The sequence below is a fragment of the Vicugna pacos genome, chromosome 27 (assembly GCF_048564905.1).
Source record: "Vicugna pacos chromosome 27, VicPac4, whole genome shotgun sequence".
Classification (NCBI taxonomy): Eukaryota; Metazoa; Chordata; class Mammalia; order Artiodactyla; family Camelidae; genus Vicugna; species Vicugna pacos.
The window spans coordinates 17,441,986-17,464,989 of NC_133013.1; the positions used below are offsets into that span (position 1 = coordinate 17,441,986).

The window sequence follows — 23,004 nt, forward strand, 5'->3', positions numbered from 1 at the left end:
GTGCCTCCATTAAAAGAAATAAATAAATAAACCTACTTACCGCCCTTCCTCCCAAAGAAACAATAAAAATGATTAAAAAGAAGAAAGTAATGTAATATTTACATTGGGCTACATTCGAAGTTAGCTCCGTGAGGACCAGACCATTTCTCTTTTGCAACTCCTGTTTTACAGGACTGTGCCTCGGTGGGGCGGGCCTCAAGCACACCAGAGGACACTTTCTCCTTCCACAGCTCTTCAGCCTGCCTCTCCCAGATGTTCCAACTCCAATTCTCCACTGCTCCCTCTCAGTGTCCTCTGGCCCTAGGTCCTGAGCTCCCACTGCGTCCCATACCCCTTCCTCCTTTGTCCCTCTCAGGAGTCTCCATGCACAAGGGTCCCCAAGTGAGTGGGATGATGGAGTGGCAGAGGAGGAGCCTGAAGGACTTGAGAGCCTTTCTGTTCTCACTCTGGTCCTCCTGTGGCCCTTCTGCCGAGGCTTTTAGCAACTCTGCTTGCTATCTGCATTAGCCATGAGAGGAGGAGATGGGAACAAAAGCAAGATGAGAGGCTCTTGTTCTGTCTCCCTTTCCCGATGAGGCTGGCAGAGCTCTTTTCATCTCTATACTCAGTGGCAGACGTTCCTTACCCTGAGTGTTAAACCATCCCACCATCATCATCATCAATCCTTTAATCATTAGTACACGTTTACTGTACAACAGACTTCTTGCCCATCATTTCACCTCCGTAGGCTCACTTAATTCCCTGGGTAACCCTGTGTTAGGTGTTATCCCCACTTTACAGACACAGAAACCGAGACTCAGCTTCACTCCACCCTCTTGTGAAGCCCCGACCCTATTCTTGCTTTTCAAGGCTCGCTTCTTCATAAGTCCTTTACGGATAGTTGCAAGAAATTCTCAGTTTCTGCTTGCAGTTCTTCAGCCTTCAGATTTCAAATCCAAATTCTTACCAACTGCTTGAAGACATAGCTTCCCTCCACGCTCTTGGCTTAGTGCGTCTTGCCCCAGGGGTGTTGTTGTCATTGTTGGGGTTTTTTTTGTTGTAGCTTTGTTCTGTTTTGTTTTAATCTTCAGTGACCCTGCAGCCTTGGGTCTTTCTCAGACAATCTTCCCACTGCCTCTGGCACCTACGACTTAGTGCTCAAGCCGCGGGATGAGTTTTGTTCTGTTCGGTTTGGTGGGGGAAGACTAACTTCCAGATTTGGGTCAAGAGGAACATGGCAGCAGCGTCTGATCCATTTCTTACCCAAAATCACACACACACACACACAGAGCTTTCTCTTGGCTTGAAAACGTTTAGGGAGAATTGCTCTTGTTCATATAGCAGAGAAGTATGGGCTTCAGAGTGAGACTGATCTGCATTTAAACAGGCTCTGCCTTGCTGTTCTGTGCTGGGCTGCCCAGGGAGCAAGAATGGGGCTGAAATTTAGTTCTTGCTGACACCCTGGGATGTAAGGACCCCTGACACAGGACTGTATCAGCCAGGGAAGGAGTGTCTTTTTCTCCTTGGTTCATCCAGAGGACTTGCCTCTTTTGCAGTCATTCCACTCAGAGAGGGAGCTTTGTCCTAATTCACACAAAGGTGCCTTCTGGTAGCAGCAACCATGGTTCAAATCTCATTTTTATCCTATGCTAGCAGTGTGACTTTACACAAGTGATTTCACCAATCTATTCCATTCAGCCAGTCTTTTTAGAACACTGGCTCTGTGCCCAGGTGCTGTGCTGGGCGTAGCAGAACCAAGGTAAGTCAGTCATGATTCCTGCCTCAGAGAAGCTGTCAGTCTAGTTGGAAAGACACAAACAGCTAATTTCTATATAATGTGGTGAGCACACAGTTGGAGGTCTGTACAACGTGGATGGATGGACACCTAACCCAAGACTCTGAGAATGGATGCTACAGAAGATGCTGAAGGAGAAATGGGGATGGTGTTCCAGGCAACAGGGACCACGTGGGCAAAGGTATGAGATGCAAAACAGCATAGTGACTACAGGCAACAAAGCACAGCTGGGCATAACTGAAGCAGAAAGGGTAAGGTAGAAAGCGATGGGAGAAAGGGCCAAAGGCCCTGAGCCTCACTTTTCTCATCTTTAAAATGGGGGGGGGGGCAACAGTATTACTTCAAACAGTGCTAGATCCAGTTAGGTATTCAATCAACAATCACTTCCCTGCCCAAACAGATTTGAAAGTTCCCAAAGACAGCTACTGTGTCTTAAAATTACAGTTCAGGCTACACCTCACCTGGACACTGTGCTGAGAATAAAGTCTGTGTTAAGTAAGCAGTTTTTGATTGTATAGTGCCTAGCACATATTAGAGACCTAATGAGAATTTGTTGAATGTGTGTGTGCATGAATGAATAAGATAAGCCAAACCTGACATCTCCTCCTTCTAGCCGTGCCTGAGGTACGCGGTTGGAGATGAGGAGAAATGGGAAAGACATCAGTTCCTTCCTTTTCCTGTGGAAGTAGCTGCCCCTTAAACCAGGGGTCCCCGGGGTATCTCAGGGCTGCCCGGTTCACTTCAACTCTCAGGGGCAGGACAAGGGAGCACGGCTGAGTTGTGCATGGCAGGGCTGGAGGAGGGTGCAGGCGGAGCTCCCAGAAAACGATGTGTTTGCTCATGTTGCTTGCTGGAAATGAAAGCAAGAGGCTGGGGGGCTGAGAAGGCAAGGCCCAGGGAAAATAAAAAAATCTTAGCTGCAGGGAAGAGCACTCTTCTTCCCGTGAAGGCAATGAAATTAGAGGTAATTGTGAAACACAGAGATTCGATAAAACCCAGGGAGGCTATCAGGTGAGGGGGGCCAGGACTGGCTGGGGACGTGGAACAGCTGGTCCTCCCCTCCAGTACCCGGTAATCGCCCCTCTGTTGTGACAATTGAACAAAGAATCCTTCCTGGCCCCGCACCGGCGCTGCCCCGTAATGGGGGCAGCTGGGACAGCTGGAGGAGCGGGGTGTCCTGGCTGGTACCCACAAGGCACCAGCCTAATCCTAACCCACCCCACGCCTGAGGTCTGGGGGCCCAAGAACTGTGGAGCTGAAACCTGCTTGGAGGCGAGAGACTAACATGAGTGGCTAAACTAGGACTGACCTTGACCTCCTATCAACCTGCAGGTGACAGGCCCTCAGAGTGGGGAGGATCTATGGAAGAGGGGCAGGGCATCCCCTCCCTCCCTCCCTTTCCCCCATTGTCCTCCCTTCACTCACTGAGGACCCAGGGTGAGGAACTCACACAGTAAAACAGAAAATGAGGTGTGGAGAGTGCTGGTTATGGAAGCACTGGCCCGTGAGGATACACGCAGCAGGTGAGAGCGAGCCCAGATGCTCCCTAGTTAGGGAAGAAGTGATCTTTAACGAGGTCCGCTGCATGGCTCTCGGCTCTCAGGGGAGGAGGCAGAAGAAGAGGGCAGCAGGGGAGAAAGCACAAGGCAAGGGACGCCTTCTGTTATTTTTATAATTTACAGTTTTCACTGTATTTTCAAAACTAAAAATGTTGCAGGTAAGGCTGGGAACAACATAACCAGCTACGAAGAGGACACTGGCGAAACAAACAAAGGTGGAATATCGGGCAGTGACCAAAGGTCTGGGATGAGTCTCTGTGTTGACTGGAAAGAGTATTCGTGACTGCTGTGCAGTGAGCAAAGCAGCATGTGGAGTGTGGACCCATTTCAGGGGGAAAAAGTTTATGTGGATAAGAAGAAGTCAGCAAGTTTACGCACTGATCCGTTGACAACTGTTATTCCTGGAAGTAGTAATGGGGAAAGATTCACTTTCTATTTCACACACACACATCGCTGTTTTTGATCTATAATGAGCGTGTTTTATTTAAATCATCAGCAAAATCAGTACAGATATGTATGCTTGAAGTATTTGAAATAAAACACAAGTAATAGCCCCCAGAAATGGTAGGTTGAGAAAAATGCTGAGTTTTCAAACTGCTTATAATCCCCCTTTTCCCTCAGAACAATGCCATCCATGTCCGGAGCATCTCAGGGAGAACAAATTGTGTCCTTCGTGTCACAGCCTAGAGACCTTGCCTTCAGCTCAGCTCAATTTGGCTTGACAAGCCCTGTATGTGAGCACCTTTATGCACGATGCCTGGTTAGCAGGGCATGGGGAGGCAACACAATGTGACTAAAGTATAGGGCTGGGGAGGAAATTCAGTTAGAAAGAAGAATGTGGGGATCTTTAGGAAGGTCTCCACTGTCTGGACTTGGTCTGCAGGGAGAAGGGCAAGTGTGTGACAGGATTAGTGCTGATCCTCAGGGAGCACATTCAGGGTGCTGTGGGAGGATGGGCAGGGAGGGTGGGGACAGGGACATGAGGGACGGGAGAGGCTGGGTCATCCCTACAGGTGATGAGTACACCCAGGTCAGAGGTGCCCTCTCTAATGACTGACAGGCTTCTTTTAAGGGTGGCAGGCAGAGAACAAGCTGATTCACCCCCTCCCCAATGCCTGCCCAGTGAACACAGCTGGGGAGCCTCAGAAATGGGTCCCATCCCCAGGTATTCTGATTTAACTGATCCAGGGTTATCAGCCTGGGCACTGGACTATTTCAGAGCTTTCATGGGATTTTAAAGTGGCATCATCAAACACAGTAAGAGCCCCAGGGGTCTGTCCCCAGACAGGCTCTCTCACCTCCTCCTGGAATAGATGCCAAGCAGCTGACCACTCTCTTCATAAGACTCTGAATTTTGGAGCTTTTCTGGGGAAAGTGACAACTGTGTCCCCTGCAGCGTCGAGAGTATTCAGCTACCGTTGTCCAGTGTTACCCATTACGTTCTGCCTTCCAGAAATTCATGAATCACTTAATCCACTGTTGATCTGTCTTCTTGTTTCCCTCATCACTATGGGTCTATTTCCTTCTGTACATCATCGCCTTCAGCATGGGATTTCAAGAAAGCAGGAGGAAAACACATGTGTGCAGGGAGCCTCCCTAACCTGGAGGCTCTTTTCTGTCTTTTATGGGAACAGAGGTGCTGGGAAGAATTGTGGCCCTGGGACCACCAGCCTCCGTAGTCCTTGGTGGTTGAATATAGGGAAAGGATACCATTTCAAGTATATTCATAAAGAAGCTGGATTCGGTCCCAAGAAGCTAGGGGTGGGGTTTTGGAATTAGAAGTTGATATGTGTGGTCTGTAACCAATAACCACAGTAGCTGGATGTCAAGTTGGCCACCCCGTCCATGGTGAAGCCACCCAGAATTACTCTCTTCTTCCCTCCACCCTACTGACCAAAACTAAAGGCTGGAAACCTGGGCTGAGCGCAAGAGGGCAGAGTGTGGTGTGTGGGAATGCCCAAGCCCTCCAGTGTGACTGCGGAAAGATTAGTCACCCTCTTCTCTAATTTTTTTTTGATTTCCTTTCTTTTAATTAAAAAATTTTTTAAAGTTTTTTTGCGGGGGAGGGAGGTAATTAGGTTTATTTATTTATTTTTTAGAGGAGGTACTAGGAATTGAACCCAGGACCTTGTGCACGCAAAACATGCACTCTAGCCCTTTGAGCTATACCCTCCCCTAGTTACCCTCTGCTCTAACAGGAATCTCCCACATAACCGTCCAGGGAGGGATTTTTACAGCCCATCCCCCTGCCAGTCCATACATGATGAGTTTGGGAGACATCCAAGGTCCTTCTGGAGATTAACCAGCCTTTGCCAGGGATCTGGTACAATGGGGACAGAGTGACAGCCCACAGCTAAGGACCACTGGATGGCCTTCTGACCAAAATGTGGTAGGCTGAAGGGATGGGAGGAAGAGAGGGAAGAGTGGGTATGCCTTCCCCAGCCACCTTCACAAAACATTACTGTCTGCTAGGGGCTGGGCCCCTCGGGGCATCTGATAAGGTTGTTAAGTCAGCTGGAACACCTGCCTTACCATCTGGCACTTTCATCCTCCAGACAGGGCCACCCAGGCCTCATTGCTCACCTTCTTGAGGCCAGTGGGCTGCAGGGGTCCCAACCACCTGCCAGGGAGAATAAAACCCCCAAAGCCCCAAGGGCTGTAAGGCAGGGTTCTGGGTTCTCAGGTACCACTTCAGGAATACTTCTTTGACTTCGTCAAGAGATGGGTTTCTAGCGATGATGCGCCCTCTCTGAGGCTCCCGGTAGTTTACACACAGATTGATTCTGACCTCGCTGAGATAACAGAGCAGTGTGGTTGCCGGGGCTGTAACAGGGAGAGTTTAAACAAGGCTGCCCTCTCTCCGTATCAGACTGAACGGGAGCTGCCACCCAGGGACCATCAATCATCTCAAATGCTGAGCTTCAGGATTTTATCTGCTGTACAATCACCTCATCCCTTCCTCTCCTGGGCTCTGGAAACCATAGCATTTAGGGAGAAAGCACAGTACCTATGTTAGCAAATCTTGTTAGGTTCTATCTAGTGGCACATGACCCACTGATGTATATACTTAACTGTTTCAATAGAGTTCTGATTTGTGCTAAGAAAAACACAATTGGGGCTGATGGAAATATTCTGTATCCTCCCTGGGTGATGATTATACAGGTGATTATTAATGATTAAACATTATCCAGCTATATGCTTGTGTCCTTTATTCATGTCCTCTCTATATTATCCCTCTACTTATAAATTTAAAAGAAACAAATCTGTTTAAAAAAAAAAGAATGTACAACTGAATGATGCTAAACTGTTCAGTTTAACACCCCCACCCCACAACCAAGGAGCCCAGGCTGTATGTGCACAACTGGAGCCTTAGTGCTTGGATTTCTGTCTGCCTGGGGGTAGAGGGGTCGGCAGCAAGGTGGAAAGAGGTGAAAAATTTGGAGGTAGCACATCTGTATTTGAATCTTGACTCTGCTGTTTCGTGAGTCACTGGGCAGGTCACTTGATCTCTCTGTGCCTCAGTTTCCTCACTTATAAAGTGAGGATAATATTCCCTGCCTTACCAGTGTGGTGATGATCAAAGACATTAAATGGAAAGCACCTGAGACATCACAGATGACAGCACGGGTCACGGAGTAACAGCTGGTCCTTCAGGAGCCTGCTTCTCCTGCTGACCTTTACTTACCTTAGGTTGTCACATCCACCATCTGAAATGAACTCTGATGTCACATGGCACCAACTCTTCTCCATCCACCTCCTCTAATGCACTCCCTGATTTTCCAACCTTATTCTAACTGCAGGAGTCCTGCTTATAACCCTTGACCTATCCCCTGTTCGTGCTGCCACCTGTTCCAGCAAGAAAGGGTCAGTCTTTCCTGCTGTTCATTCTCAAGGCCACCCAAACCCTACTTCTGTGCTCAGTGGCCCCAGCAGGAGCCCAGGCCACACCAGCTGTGGCCCCAACCCTACCTGTGGATTCAGGAGACCTTGGGCTAGTATTCCCATAGTGGATGAAGGGTAGGTCAACAGGATATTCAATACTTGGCAGTGGATACCAGAGAGTGGCCGGTTCTTAGGACGCAGGGTATGGGTGGTACAGCCTCAGTGCCCACACACAGAGCTACCTGTACCCACTCAGACCTGTCCAGGTGAAGTGTCAGAGATGTGCATGGACACATCAAAGGCATCTGTGTCCATCTGTGCTCGTCCTTCCCCCAGCAAGCATGCCTGTGCTGCGGAGAATTCACTACCTCCCCCAAACTAACCCTTTCCTCTATGGACCACACAGTTTTCAAACCCACTCCCTCATCATGGACCCACTTTCGTTTCCCTCTCATGCCACCTAGAACCAGACTACCCCCTTTCCTGCACTCCCAGATTCTGAATATTTAAAAACAACCATGTCTCCTGTTCTCAAAAGGAGTCTCCTCCAGATTAAAGATGACCCATTCCTTCAACAGTAGCCCAGACATGGGCCTAAAAAGATCCCCTTTGCAATGCCCTGCCTGGGTTCCGTCATGGAGGCAGTAAGGAGCAAAATTAAGAAATAATGGCTGTTTTCACACCAGTTCCCAAGTGCCCATCCCAGGCCCTCCTCTGTGCTCTTCACACCCTTTTACCATCCTGCACCACGCCCCACCTGCCACCAGCCTCCTCTATGATTGATTCCTGGTTCACACTAATTAGGCCTTGCTTGTAATGTGACAGGAATGGGAGCTTTGCCATTTTCTTTGAGGAAACCATGTGAGAGGCCAACCTGCTGGTGGTTTCCAAGCAACCCTGATGAGCCTACAGGAAAGACAAACTTAAGAGTGACAGGGCCAGAGAGCCTAGTTAGCAGCTATTGAATACCAGCCTCTGGTCCACTGAGAGGCACAAGTAAGGACTGACTGGCATTGGCTCCCATTGCTCCAACTGTCTTTTTAGATGGAGTATGTGTGTGTGTGTGTGTGTGAGTTGTGGATGCATATGGAAAGGGGCTGGGAAAGACTAAAGGAGTGTTAGTCTTTCGGGGGAAACATAATAATGTATGCCATGGCAGGACAATTTATAAAATATCACGTTTTATCAGTCTACTCTTTAATTTTCCTTCCTGCCTCCTTAATTCTAGAAACTGAGCAGGACTTGTAATTCTGTACCTCAGAACAGGTCAAAAAGCAGAAACATCCTATTGGCCAAGACCTTTCCCCTCTTATAAAACATTAAGCCACAAAACAAGAAATAATGTGAGGAATCTTGAAAAGGGTAGGGAAGAAGTGTGACAGTGGGGAAGGAGGATTTCCTGGGGTCCGGGAAGGAGACAGAGGTCTATGTGACTGCTGTCTAAGGACCTGGACACACTCCTCAGCAGTGCCCCTAAGGTGATGGTAAGATTTTGTTAAAACCAAACTTGGGTCCACTCAACCAACACGCAGCAAAGCCAATCAACTGACACCGGGTTGTGGTGAAAGAAAGTACAGAATTTATTGCAGGGCACCAAGCAAGAGGAATGGGCAGTCCATGCTCAAAAGACCCAAACTCCCCAATGGCTTTTGGGGAAGGATTTTAAAAGACACTGTGTGTTGGTGGCAGGGGGGTTATAATTCAGTGGTAGAGTGTGTGCTTGGTGTGCATGAGGTCCTGGGTTCAGTGCCTCTGTTTAGGGGGGAAAAAGACAGTGTGAGGGAAAAGAGTCACAACGTATGTGATCAGCTTGTGCACAATTCTCTGACTGGTTAATGGTGAGGTAACAGGGTGAGGTTTCAGGAATGTCAATCATCAACCTTCTGCTTCCAGCCAGTCTGGGGTCTACATGCTGGTGGACAGCATGCAGTGAACTTCTTCCACCAGATGGAGGTTTCAGTATCTGCAAAACTACACAAGGATATGCCTCAGGATATTATCTATAGCCCTTGAGGAGGAACGAAAGATCCTTAACTTTGTTTTATGGTAAACCATTATTATTATTTTTATTATTGTTATTGTTATTATTTTGTCTTGCTTGACTGCTTTTCTTTGTTTCTGCATTTTCTCACTTCCCTGATTAAATCTGCTCTTTGGAACTCAAGAAAGGCCTAGGAAGCTAAAGATTTTCTAATAAACAAGAGATGGGGGACACAAGGGGTGAGGGGGACAGAGAGGGCTCTTTCCCTGGGAAGGCCCAGCAGAGTCCTGCTCCATTTCAGTTTCAGGTGGGTCCGGGCACCTGAGCTTCCAGCCTCACCAAAGGGCTCCTTAACCCGAATGTGGCATAGCACCTCCTGATGAGAAGAAACCACAAGGGTGGCCGGCAATGCATGGTTTCAGGGAAACTCATGTGAGCTGGGGAGTCGCAGAGGGGCCACCCTTATGCCTTAGCAACCCAGAGCCTCTGCACAACCCTGGTGGATGGGAGAGGAAACAATGAATTAGAGTGCATTTCCCTCACATTGAGGCCAGATGGGGACTCAGCAGAGTGGGTTTGGTGGAGAGCTATTAAAGCTTTTTAGGGATCCCCAACATGATGGGGATCACACCCAGTAATTTCACTTGTAATAAGAGGTCACATTTATCACACCTTCAACATGTGCCAGGCAATGCTCTAAGGACTCTCCTAGTTACACTCCCAGCAGCAGCACATGGGACTACCTATGTCTCCCATGCACTTGCCATCAGAAAAAATACCAATATACCAAAAATAAAAATACCAATTTTTAAAGTTTTTGCCAATCTATCATTGGGAAAATGACATTTTGTTGTTGCTTTAATGTGTATAATACTGAGTTCTGATCTTTTACTTATACTTCTGTATTGTTTGCATCTTAACAATGAGGCTGCATTTGTATATTAACTTGTGTGTAAAATAAAACTAAATAAAAATCATGATTTCTTATGCTCTTAATAGGTTGGCTTTGAAATACATAGAGCAAAAATGGATAGAAAAACAAGGTGAAATTAATAAATCCACATGGTGGAAGGTTTAGACAGTATCAGATATTAGGTAAAAATAAGAAATTTGATAACATAATTAAATTTGATCATATATAAATGTACATTGCATATGTATATATGTATGTATATACACATTATACACACAAATACACACAAAAATCCAATAAAATGATGCACACAAACACAACATATAAACAATAGTCTCAAAAAATTGACTCTGCCTTAGGAAAAGTCAGGACAAGGAAAGCGGACAAATTCTGAAAATCAAAACCTATAAAGAGTCCACAGTCTCTGAACACAATGAAATAATATTCAAGATTAATAATTTTTTTCAGTTTTCAGTTTTATTAGGTAGAATTGTTACAATTTGACTGCACATATACAATATATTGCATGTAAATACATATACACAATATACTGCACATATTTTTTAATTTACATATATATACTGTTCATTATTTCTAAGAATGTTTAGAGCATTAGCTTTTTAAACCTACATAGTTATCAAAGGAATAAAACCAACCACAAAATAAGAATTAATTTAAAAAGATGCATACACCCTGCTATTAACAGCAACATTCTTTATAACTGCCAAGATATGGAAGCATCCTAAGTGCACGTCAACAGCTGAATGGGTAAAGAAGATGCAGCATATATACGTAATGGAATACAATTCACCCATAAGAAAGAAGGATATTTTGCCATTTGCGGCCATTAATTCACTTTTTTTTTAATTTCATAAACCAGAATTTTATAACTGGCATAAACACTTCCATTGCATCATAAACAACAAAATACCTAGAAATAAACTTAACCAAGGAGGGTACACTATACTCTGAAAACAGCAAAATATTGATGAAGGAAATCGAAGATGGTACAAAGAAATAGAAAGATATATTGTGCTCTTAGATTGGAAGAATCAACATAATCAAAATGGCTGTACTGCCCAAAGCAATCTACAGATCCAATGCAACCTCTGTCAAAATACTCATGACACGCTTCACAGAACTAGAACAAACAATTCCAAAATTTATATGGAACCATAAAAGACCGTGAACTGCCAAAGCAATCTTTTGTAGGTCTTTCTTTTTCTCTCTCTCCTCTTTTTGTTCTCTTTTCTTATGGTTTGATGACTAGAGAAGTTCCTTTAACATTTGTTGTAAAGTTGCTTTGGTGGTGCTGAACTTTTTTAGCTTTTGTTTATCCATGAAGCTTTTGATTTCTCCACAAAATCTGAACAAGAGCCTATCAATAGATGCAGGAAAGAAATCCAACATCCATTCATTCATGATAAAAATACTCCTTGTAAAACTTTAACTAGATAAAGAACATCTACAAAAAAAACCCTATATCTAACATCATACTTAATAGTGAGAAACTAGAAGGTTTCCCATTAAGATTAGGAATAAGGCAAGGATGTCTCCTCTCACCATTACTTTTCAATGTCATACTGGAAGTTCCAGCTAATGCAATAAGCCAAGAAAAGGAAATAAAAAGTATATAGTTTGAGAAGGAAGAAATAAAACTGCCTTTGTTTTAAGATCACAAGAATATCTATGTAGAAAATCCAAAAGAACTGACAAAAAAACTCCTGAAATTAGTAAGTGACTATAGCAATGTTGCAAGATGCAAAGTTAATATCCAAAAGTCCATCACTTTCCTATGTGACAGCAATGAAACAAATGAAATTTGAAGTTGAAAACACAATACGATTTACATTAGGTCCTACAAAAATGAAATACTTTGGTGTATATCTAAAAATCTAACAAAATATCAAGATTTATGTGAGGAAAACTACAAAACTCCGATCAAAGAAAGCGAAGAAGAACCAAATAAATGGAGAGATATTCCATGTTCATGGACAGGAGAATTCAATATTGTCAAGAGGTCTGTTCTTCCCAAATTGATCTATAAATTCAACATAATCCAAATCAAAATCCCAGCAGGTTATTCTGTGGATATTGACAAACTGATTCTGAAGTTTATGTGGAGAGGCAGAAGACTTAAAATAGCCAATATAATTTTAAAGGAGAAGAACAAAGTTAGAGAGAAAACAAAGTTACCCAATTTCAAGATTAAACTGTAAATCTACAGTAATCATGACAATGTAAACTGGTAAAAGAAAAGTCAAATAGATCAAAGGAACCGAATAAAGGGCCCAGAAATAGACCTACATAAATATAGCCAATTCACCTTTGACAAAAGACCAAAGGTAATACAATAAAACAATGATAGTTTTTTCAACAAATGATGCTGGAACAGCTGGACATCCACATGCAAAAAAAGTGACTCTAGACACAGACCTTATGCATTTCACAAAAATTAACTCAAAAATGGATCATAGACATAAATGTAAAATGCAAAACTATAAAACCTCTAAAAGATAACATAGGAGAAAATCTAGATGACCTTGAGCATGGTGATAACTTTATAGATACAATACCAAAGGCATGATCATTGATAAGCTGGACTTATTAAAATTAAGAATTCTGCTCTGAAGAAAAACACTGTCAAAAGAATGAGAAGAAAATGGAAGAAAATATTTGTAAAAGAAGTATCTGATAAAGGACCATATCCAAAATATACAAAGAACTTTCAAAACTCATAACTAAGAAAATGAAACACCTGATTAAAAAGTGGGCAAAATAGCTGAACAGACACCTCACCAAAAAGACATACAGAGGACCAAAACGCAAGCCTATGAAAACACGGTCCACATCATATGTCATTAGAGAAATACAAATTAAAACAAAAATAAGATACTACTACACACCAATTTGAATGGCCAAAATCCAGAACACTGACAATACCAAAATGCTTGTGAGGATATGGAACAATAGGAACTCTCATTCATTGCTGGTAGGAATGTAAAATGGTAAAGACATTTTAGAAAATAGTTTGGTAGTTTCATAAACAAAAGTAAACATACTCTTACCATAAGATCCAGCAATTGTGATTCTTTGTATTTACCCAAGTGAATTGGAAACTTATATCCACAAAAAAACCTGCATACAGATATTTATAGCAGTTTTATTCATAATTGCCAAAACTTGGAAATAGCCAAGATGTCCTTCAGTATTGGGATAAATGAGCTGTGATACATCCAGACAATTGATATTATTTAGTGCTAAAGAGAAGTGAGCTATTGAACCACAAAAAACACATGGAGGAAACTTAAATGCATATTTCTAAGTAAAAGAACCCAATGTGAAAAGTCTGCATACTGTATGATACCAACTATGACGTTCTGTAAAAAGCAAAAATATGGAGACAGTAAAAAGACGATGTTTGGTGGAGGGGTGGGTGGAGGAAGGATTGAAGAGGCAGAACACAGAGGAGTTTTAGGGCAGTGAGACTGTTCTTTACGATACCATACTGGTAGAGCCATGTCATCATACATTTGTCAAGATCCATAGATTGTACAACACCAAGAGTGAACCCTAATGTAAGCTATGGAGTTTGGGTGATAATATGTCAATGTAGGTTCATCAGTTGTAACAAATGTACTACTCTGGTGAGGACTGTTGACAGTGGGGGAGGCTATGCATATGTGGAGACTGGGGAAATGTGGGAACTCTGTGCTTTCTGCTCAAGTTTACTGAGAACTTAAAACTACTATAAAATATAAAATCGATTTAAAAAGGAAAAATTACATTTAATGCCAATTCTGAATGGATGGGGGCACTGTCTTGATAGTCGCAGCAGGAGTCCTCAAGTCATTTTGTAGGGCAGTTGAGGTTGTATATGTGTGTGTGTCTTTGACACAAACTGCAAACCTCCAGTTCACCCCTGGGTCTCCCGGAGTCAAAAATTCATGAAGGCCATTGAGCCGCAGAGCCTGGAGCAACAAGAAATTTCTTTACCAAGAGGAAATGTTATTTTAGAAAGAAATCCCAGCCAAGGCTGCCAGGAGCTGTGGAACACAAACCCATAAAACCAAGGTCCTTAGAGCACTTAACAAGATTTCCACCTGATGATAGGAAAACAATGATTTTATTGAGATTTCCCCAGGAAACTGGTTTTTCCCAATCTAGCTGAAAGGCTGAGATCATTTTAGTAATAATAGTGAGGATCAGAAGCAATGCTGCATCTCCTGTGCATATTAATTAACTCATCAATTTCCTTCCCAAGGGCAGGGCAATATGAGCTGCTCAGAGGCAAGTCTTGCAGGCCTTCCTGTCTCAAGAATGCCAAGAACTCACTGGTATCCTCTCTTAAATGATTTGCCCCCTGGATAAATGAACCGATCACTTCTGCAGGCTGCTTTCAGTTGCCGCCTCTGGCATTTTCCACTAAAAGGCTCCTGTGATAGTCCAGGAGACTGCCAAAGGAGTGATTTATGCTCACCATTAAACCCAGGACCTTCTCACCCACCTCCCTGGGCAAAACGCCTTTATATGCACTGCTTAGAACACCCTGGGGAAACATGAAGGGGAAATTGAGTATCGTCTCTTTATCTGCAATCTAATTCAAAATTAGTGCGTGATCTAGTTGTAAATCTCAGATTAAGCCGTTCTTAGCTCATTATGTTTTCGCCATTTCATTTTATGTGATAACAATAGTATCAGCATTAAGCAGAATTTATAGTTTTCAAAGTGCTCTCTTGTGTGTGAGCATATTTGATGCTTACCGAAACACTACTGAAAAAAAAAGAAGGGTCACCAGTCCTATTTGAGTAGAGAACCTGTGACACAGAGGTTAAAGGGCTCCCTGTGGTCAAACATCAATTCCTACCATCAAACAACCCTGTGCAAGGGTTGTTATTTATTTATTTTATAAATAAATTATTCAATATTACAAAGATATGTTAAATATAGAAAATATAAATCATGCTGTCTCCCAGTTTCAGCAACTGTTAACATATTTCCTTCAGATGCTTTTAAATAAGAAATAAAATGATACGGATAGTTAGCATCACTCCACTTCCTCTCTTTCTTGCTAGAGGTACAGGTTTTCTAGATGTCCAAGCTGACTAATGCAGAGCTACAAGTTAATTGATCTCTGTATTTGTTCACTCAAGTATAGTATTTCATTGCATGAATAGACCACAATTTACCCATCCTCCTACTGAATGATATTCAAGCTGCTTGCATGTCTAACTATTTTCAAACAGTGCTGCAGTGGACACTTTTGCTCATTCTTCCTGGCGACCACATATGAGAACTTCTTTAGAGTATGTATCTAGAAAGAGGGTTGCTGGGTTGAAGGATATACCACCTTCAGATTTATTAGATGTTGTCAAATTATTCTTCAAAGGGACTACAGCAATTTATACTTCTAATGACAATGTCTAAGAATTCCTGTTTCCCCATATCTTCACCAACACTGGGATTATTAATCCAGTTAACTTTCCAATTTGATGGGTGTGATTGCTGTCATAATTGTTTTAATTACATTGTCCTCATGACTGGTCAGTTTGGCCATCTATCCTAAGTTTATTGGCCATCTGAGTGCCCTTTTCTGTGTATTGCCTGGTGATACCTTTTCCTCAATTTTCAAGATTTTTGTCCTTTTTTTTATTGATTTATACAAGTTTGTTAGGGGCTCTAGATATTAATTCCTTGTTTATGATATGCATTGCAAATATCTTTTTCCAGTTTTTAGCTTGATTTTAACTTAGCTTATGTCACTTGCCTCCACTGATATTTTAAAGTTTAATGTTATTGAAATTATCTTTTTATTTGTGCTTTTTGTGTGTTGTTTAAGAAATCATTCACTGTTCTGAGGACATAAAGATATTCTCCTCTACATTTTCTTGTCTATTGTTTTTACAAGTTTTTCACATTTTTGGTTTTAATCCTAAATGCAAATCATTTCTGTATGTGGTATGACGTTAGAAATTAATTTTATTTTATTTTCCTTATTAATGTTTTCATACATATGTTCCAGTTGTCAAATGCCGAGACATCCATGGTTCTATTTCTGGGCTCTCTAGTTGACTCTCTCAGCATATTTGAACATCTCTATGGCTATCCCACACAGTAGTAATTACCAAAGCTTCAAGATAAACTTTGATATTTCATAGGGAAGTCTCCTTCCTTAATCCTCATAATTCTCTTGAGTATTCCTGGCTTTTGTCTTTCATATAAACTTTAAGATCAGTTTGCTAAGTTCACATGAGAAAATCCCCTGGCTTTTTATTAGAATTGCCATAAATTTATAAATTAACTTTGGAAAGTTAACATTATAATCTTTCACCATTAAGTATAATGTCAGCTGTGAGTTTTTTGGTAGACACCTTTTGACAGTTTGAGAAAGATCCTTTCTACTCCTAGTACGTTGGGAGTGATCATCATGAGAGGGTGTAGAATTTTGTCAAAGCTTTTTGTTACCTATCAAATTGACCTTGTGGGTTTCTTTCCATTATTCTATTAATATGGGATATTACATTGGTTAATTTCTAGATTTTAAATCAATCTTGCATTCCTGGAATATATCCCTCTTTGCCATGGTGTATAATCCTTTTAGCACACTTCTGGCTTGGGGTTTCCTTTTTTGTTGTTGAGGATTTTTGCATCTATATTCATAAGGACTGTTGGTCTGTAGTTTTCTTTTCTATAATATCTCTGTCTGGTTAGGGTTAGGGTTAGGTTTAGGGTTAGGGTTAGTTGCATTCACAAAAATTTTTTTTTCACAGCTATATTTAAACTACCAGGCAGAAAATGTAAAACATTGTTATGTTTAGGTGGTAACTGGTTAAATTTTCTTCTTCTCCCTATTTTTCTATATATTTATGCATTTTGAAATATGGAAATGGAAGAAAACCCCAGTCTTACTAGCAGGAAACATCCTGCTGCGTGTTATCTGTGTGGGTAGCACAGATGTCTGTGTCAGTCAAAGGTGTGACCTGCCTGGCACCAAGCAGCCAGTAATGAAGTAAAAATTTCAGCTTGAGTGAAGTCATTACCAGTTCCTGTCAGACACAGGGGGGCAGAAAGCTCCCATAACTGCAGGGCCTAACAGGTGACATTAAGGAAGTAAGCAGGTGAGCTGGGTACAAAAATATTTCACTTTCCTCTTTCCTATTAAAAAAAGATAGGGTTGATGATAAAGGGCCTTGATGACACTTACCAAAAGGAGAGGTAGGCCTAGGTTGGACTGGACCCAGCCCTTCCTACAGGGGTCAGTGCTTTTCAATGGTGTGCACGCTGGCCCGGTGTTCAAGAGGCAGGGAAATCCCAGATTTCTATGTGAATATTTTCAGTCTTGTAGACAAGTACTTCAAAATTTTAAAATTCTGTGAGAGCCCAGTTAACACTTCTGTGCCCCCATTTGGTCCCCTGGCCACCAGTTTGCAAACCCTAGTTCCATGGTTATTTTCTCAGCAATTTTGGCTGTTTTCTGAAGCAATAGGGTAAGGTTGGAGCCTCAGTCTACCCGTGTATACAAGGAGGATTCCTGCAGGTAGTTCTATGTGGGCGCTAATGCACAGTGAGTCCCTGAAGAGTGAGCCTTTGCCTCCTTGAATTCAGGGAGAACAACTCTGCGTGGTCAGGTGACTGGGGTCTGATCTGCCAAAACACAAGCTATAGGAAATGTCACTGTGAAAATGAGGGCTTCTGCGTGATCACCATTTGTGTCCTTTGGGTCAGGCAGCCCCTCTTGTGCCCTGCTCAGCCAGAGCAGTGGGACAAGGACCAGGACAGAGAAGTGGACCCGGGTCTAGCTCTTAGTGCCTCACCCCGCACGGGTAAGGCTGGCTTGGGCACTAATACCGGGCCCTACCCCAGCACTGAACACCACGGGGGCTTGGGATCCCGGAGCCCAAGCATGCAGCAGGAGAGGGAAAAGACAGCGAGCTCCTGGACTGCCAACCTCCACAAGCTGTTGCCATGGCCACAGGGGACTTTTGATGTGAAGTACTGTGACCCCCCTCCATTTCCCTTCTCTGCTATCCTTCTGAATGACGTCATGGACGTCCGTGGCCCTGACAGGCCACCTGTGGGTTGGTCTCGGCTTAAAAGCAGCTGTTCTCCACTGGCCCCCGCAGCAGGGGCGATTGTGTCAGCACCGGGAGGACCATGCTGGGACTCTGAACCCGCCTCTCGCCCTGGAGGAACGGCCACCGCTCCGGACAATACTGATTACCCGAGAGAGGCAAGTAAGTATTCAAGGGGTGCTTCACAAATTATCTTCCTTAAACCCCAACCCCCTCCCACCCCAAGCCAACACCCCCGCTTCTGGTCTGCAGCTCTTGAGGGACAAGCGACAAGCTGGCGGCAAGGTGGTGAGGGAACTTTCTTCCAGAATGAAGTGGAAAGCAGTGGTCTTTCTTCCTGGCTGTGGCGACCCATGCCAGGTAAAACCCCAACCAGGGTCCCTCGTCCAATTCTCTGTCCCAGGTAAAGGGGTCGGGATTGGAGGAGAAGCCTATTGGAACCGAGGTTCGCTGAGCCTGGGGCTGCTTCGGAGGGCCGTAGGAGCGGGTAATAGGGCTTGGAATCTGCCAAAGGTTCCGAGCCCGCCGCCAAATTCACGAAGAAGAAAGGAGGCAGTGAGGGCGCCTGGAAAGCGGCAAGCGGCTTCTCAGCCCGGAACCTGAGAGCTCCTAAGGGGTACTCGACCAGCTCGAGCTGTAGGGGCGTCTAGTTTTCGTACCTACCCGCGGGGCGACGCCGAAACCCAGCTTGCAGTTTATCTGGCTCGGTCTGACGCCGCGTCGGAGGTGGGCAGCATCACAGATTTGAGAGTGCGCGCTCTCCGGACCCAGCCTCTCCAAGCCCACCACCGCCGCCTCGTCTCCCGCACTGCTCTCCCTTCAGACTCTGGATGCCGCCGACGAGTTGCATGCAGAAAAGCGGCGGGGTTAGGTGTTCCAGACCTCTCCTCTCTGATTTGTCCGCCACAAGATCCTGAGCGCCAGGAGTCCTGGGATTCTGCCTGCAGAAGACCAGAGAGCTCAGTGCCGAAAGATAAAATCTGAAAAGTGCCGGGAGGCAGCTGGGTAACCATCCCAGTGCAAAGGGCTCTGCGTACCCGCTGCAATTGAGGCAAATAACCCCACTAATCCGGGAAGGAAAAGGAGAGGCTACGATGATTGCGCCCAGGAGGGAGCCAGGTGCGCTGGCAAAGCGCATCTGGTGCAGACACGTCCTTGTCTCGCCTTTTACCCTGGCGGATGAAGCGCCTGTACTTCAGGGCCCTACCTCGGGATTAGAATCAGGCTGCTGAAGGTCCCCAGAGCCCCTCCACGGCGAGTCCGAGACTCCAGCTTCAGCACTAGAGGCTGGACAGCGCCCTGGTCCGAGAGCGCCCAGGGTGGGTTACCGCGCGCTACTTGGCCTCCTCGCCCGACGACGCTCGCAGGCCCTCAGGTCCCACGCGGAGGAGGCTAGAGTTCACTAAGAAAGGAGATATTCATCTTCCCCATTTCTCCAGGAGTTTGGGTATCAGATTCTAGGAGGGCATTCTATCTCCCCTTCGCAAAAAGCGGTTGAAATAACTTGGTCCTAAATGCTGGCAGGTTGCCGAAGAGAAAAGAGGCGCACCTGTGAGTGATGATCTTAGGGGCCAGCGGGGCAGTGGTTCTACCGGGAACCCCAGGCACAGGTGAACTGTGAAAGAGCGCCACTTCCAAGTCGTGTTCTCTCTCGCGACCGCGGCCCCATCTCCCCTTCTTTCTCTTTCCACAATCTCCATACGCCTTATCGCCAGTGAATGAAGGGAAAAGCGTGGGATGGTGGGAGAAGATATTGAGATATTGAGGCTGAGGATAAAGAGCACATTTTATCAAGGTTGTAATATGTCCAAAACGAACATCAAGGTCCGCATTTTTAGCCAAAAGAGCCTAAACTGATCCTTTGTATGAGGAGCAGAATGACTGTTTTGATGGGAAGGAAAAAAGTCACAGAAGGGAAGACGTTATCACAAAAAGGCTAGCAGGGATGGGGGAGGAGAAGAGGGGGACAGGACCCCCGCACTAGAGTGTGATTACCAGGCAACCAGCCCCAGCCTCTTGTTGCCTTGGTTACACTGAGTGGAGGGGCTCCAGTTATTGATTATCCGTGAGCACCTTTATTCTTTAAAATAGCTTCTAGAGAGCCTGGGCCTTCCCAGGTCTCGATGGGTGTCAACAGCCGCTCCTGCAAAATCCCTCGGGGTTAAGAAGAAATCCTGGAATGTGAATTTTTCCTTTTAAGTCAAGGTGAAAGGCGAAGTAGCTACCTTTCCACCATCGCAGTCCTTCCCACCCTGTCCCCGGCCCCCTTCAGAGAGGCAATCATATCCTATTCTGTTCTTTCTCTGGGATTTACGATTAAGGCTTTTCCCCCCATGTGGTTCTTTAGACAGAAGGTCTGATTCTTACCTCCATCCCTCACTTTTTCCTCTAATGAGAAAGACATATTTGTTCTTCATGGATGAACCAGAGAGAGGAAATTATCTAAAGGTGTCTCCAGTTAAAAAAAAAAAAAAGGCTTTCTCCTTGGTTTGGCAGTGTTTTCTCCCTCCCTAAACACCCCCCTCATGTTGGAAAGGCTGAATTCTAGATCATCCCTTCTTTTCACCTCTTCGCACAGACCACACAGAAAACACATGTACGTAGAAATGGGATTCTCTTAGCAAAAACCACTAGCATCACCAGTATCTGATTCCTCAGAATTCTTTTATCTTTTCTTCCTCTTCAGCTCTGCCTTCAAAATTAGTAAATGCAGCACTTAAAGGTCCTAATCCTCTGAACTTTTCCATTTCCCTTGATTGACAAATGTTGAGTCCACTTTTCACTTGTCAGATTTGTCTGCCTGCATTCATTTGTAGTATCTGGGTAGAAAATAATTTTACCCATAATTTTCCAAAGACAGCTGTAACATTCTCAGAATGATTTACGGGAAAATCACTAATAAGTTAAACGAGTAACCTGTGTTCTGTGCACTGTTTCATCTAGAACACTTCTTAAGAGCCATGAGCTTTCTCTTTCCAAAGCAAAACCTTGTTTTAAACAAGCTCTTACTTGACAACAGAGGAAGGGAAGAAAAGTCCATTATAGGCAGTAACTGTCATATTTTTATCTTTGTTGCCCTGCATCAACAAACACACATATCTCTCCTTTTCTCTTCTTCAATTTTTCCTTCACTCATTGCTAATGTAAAACTTTTTAAAAATATTATTATTATTTCAGGTTAAGTTAAAGGCCAAAATTATCCTGCATGGGCTGGACAGATATAGTTTTAGAGACATTTACATTAAAATGCTTTTCCTGCACGTTATTATAAAAACTTTTTTTTAAGCCCAAACTAGACAGCTGGTCTGCTTTTTGTACTTTTTTCTTTGGTGCCTTCCTTTATGAATTCTCTGGGGCAGCTATCATCACATCAATAATGTCCCATAGCAACAATATGGTTTTTTAAACATTATTATTCCCTTTCTTTTCATTTTCTTTATGGACAAAGGGTCTACTTTCCTTTCAAGAAGAGAACTGAGATCTTATTGACAAAAAAGGAAGATGCATCCTTTCATTGGTTGGTATGTATTGCCTTGTTAACCAATCAGAGGATGCCATTTATTCTTTTCTGACTAGCTAAGTGAGCAGGGTGCCCAGAATGATTGAATCTGCCTTAGTTCCATCAAGTAGCAAAGGATGAACTCAGAGTTCTGAGACCCAGGATTTGCTATTTGCTTTGGCTAATCCAGATTGTATTTGACTTGTAAGGATGAATTTAGCTACCTAATTATTTTTAGCTTACTTGAACACATCTGGATTACACATTATTCTATGAATTTTTTTCATTTAAAAATATATTATGATTATCTTTCCAAGTCAGTGCAGATTATTGGTATCAGCACACCAATGGTCCAGGGATCTTTGTGATTTCCTGTAAAAGTATAGAATTGGTCCCCACCCTTAAAGATTTAGTGAAAACTTGGGGGGATAAGGATTGGAAGGTAGAAGAGTGAAGAGCTATGTTACCCTTGATGAACAAATATTTCAGCTTTTGGATTCATTCTGTCCAACTTTGGTGTCCCTGGTAGTTTTGTCTGTTTCTCTATTTTGATTCTTCACAGCTGCCCTTCTGGCCCACATTTTCAGTGACAAGTAGAAAAGCTGGATGGATGGAGACAATGCCCTCTAATTCCGTGTAAGAGAAGACCCATAACTTCCCAGGAAGGCTGTGCCGGTAGGTGGCGGTGATCCCTGGAACTAGGGATTACCCTAGTGTGTCGTGGCACTCGGGTTGGACATGTCTTTTTTTTTTTTTTTCTTTCTCCCTCCACCAAATAGTCCTATTTAGGGATGCTGGCACTAGTCTCCACGCCTCTAAAAGGAAGAGGGCATCAAAGTTCCTTCCCTCTTATAACAGAAAACATCTGACCACAGCCTGAGAAAATGTAACATAAATACAGACCCTCTTGGCCAGTCTTTTCTTGTTCTTGGCTGGAGGGGATGCTGCAAGGGGACGGATGCTTGACTGTGATGGTGCTATCAAGATCCACCTCCTTCAGTGACCCCATCTGTGCCAGGATTTGAGTGGACTGTGAGCCCCAGTGTTAGACTATAAGCCCTTCAATATTAGGGGCAATGTCGTGTACACTAGTAACTTCCTGAAGCTTAACGTCAGGGCTCAGCAAATATTTGAACTGAATCCTACAGGCTAGCATTAAGACAATTCCCTTAACTTCCTTTTTATGACAATGACAGCTCTAGCCCTGCCCCCTCCCCCACCTCTCTCTTCCAAAAGCTTCATATTCCCTAGCTCTCTTCACAAAAGATAAATGAAGGCTCAGTTAATTGTTACCATGGTTACATGGAGTGGCCATACTGAGGAT

At 43.9% G+C, this 23,004-nt stretch overlaps 1 long non-coding RNA gene across 2 annotated transcripts; it reads right to left on the bottom strand.

Annotated features, from left to right (window-relative positions):
• Nucleotides 1-13,876: 13,876 nt before the first annotated feature.
• Nucleotides 13,877-23,004, bottom strand: LOC140689712 (uncharacterized). 2 transcript variants are annotated; one of them, XR_012064769.1, is made up of 4 exons: nt 22,974-23,004; nt 22,584-22,689; nt 18,845-19,122; nt 13,877-14,080 (listed from the first exon to the last, which is right to left on the bottom strand). It is a non-coding gene; the product is annotated as an uncharacterized lncRNA (long non-coding RNA). The 2 variants fall into 2 exon arrangements; XR_012064768.1 differs by lacking the exon at nt 22,974-23,004 and having other exon boundaries at nt 22,584-22,950.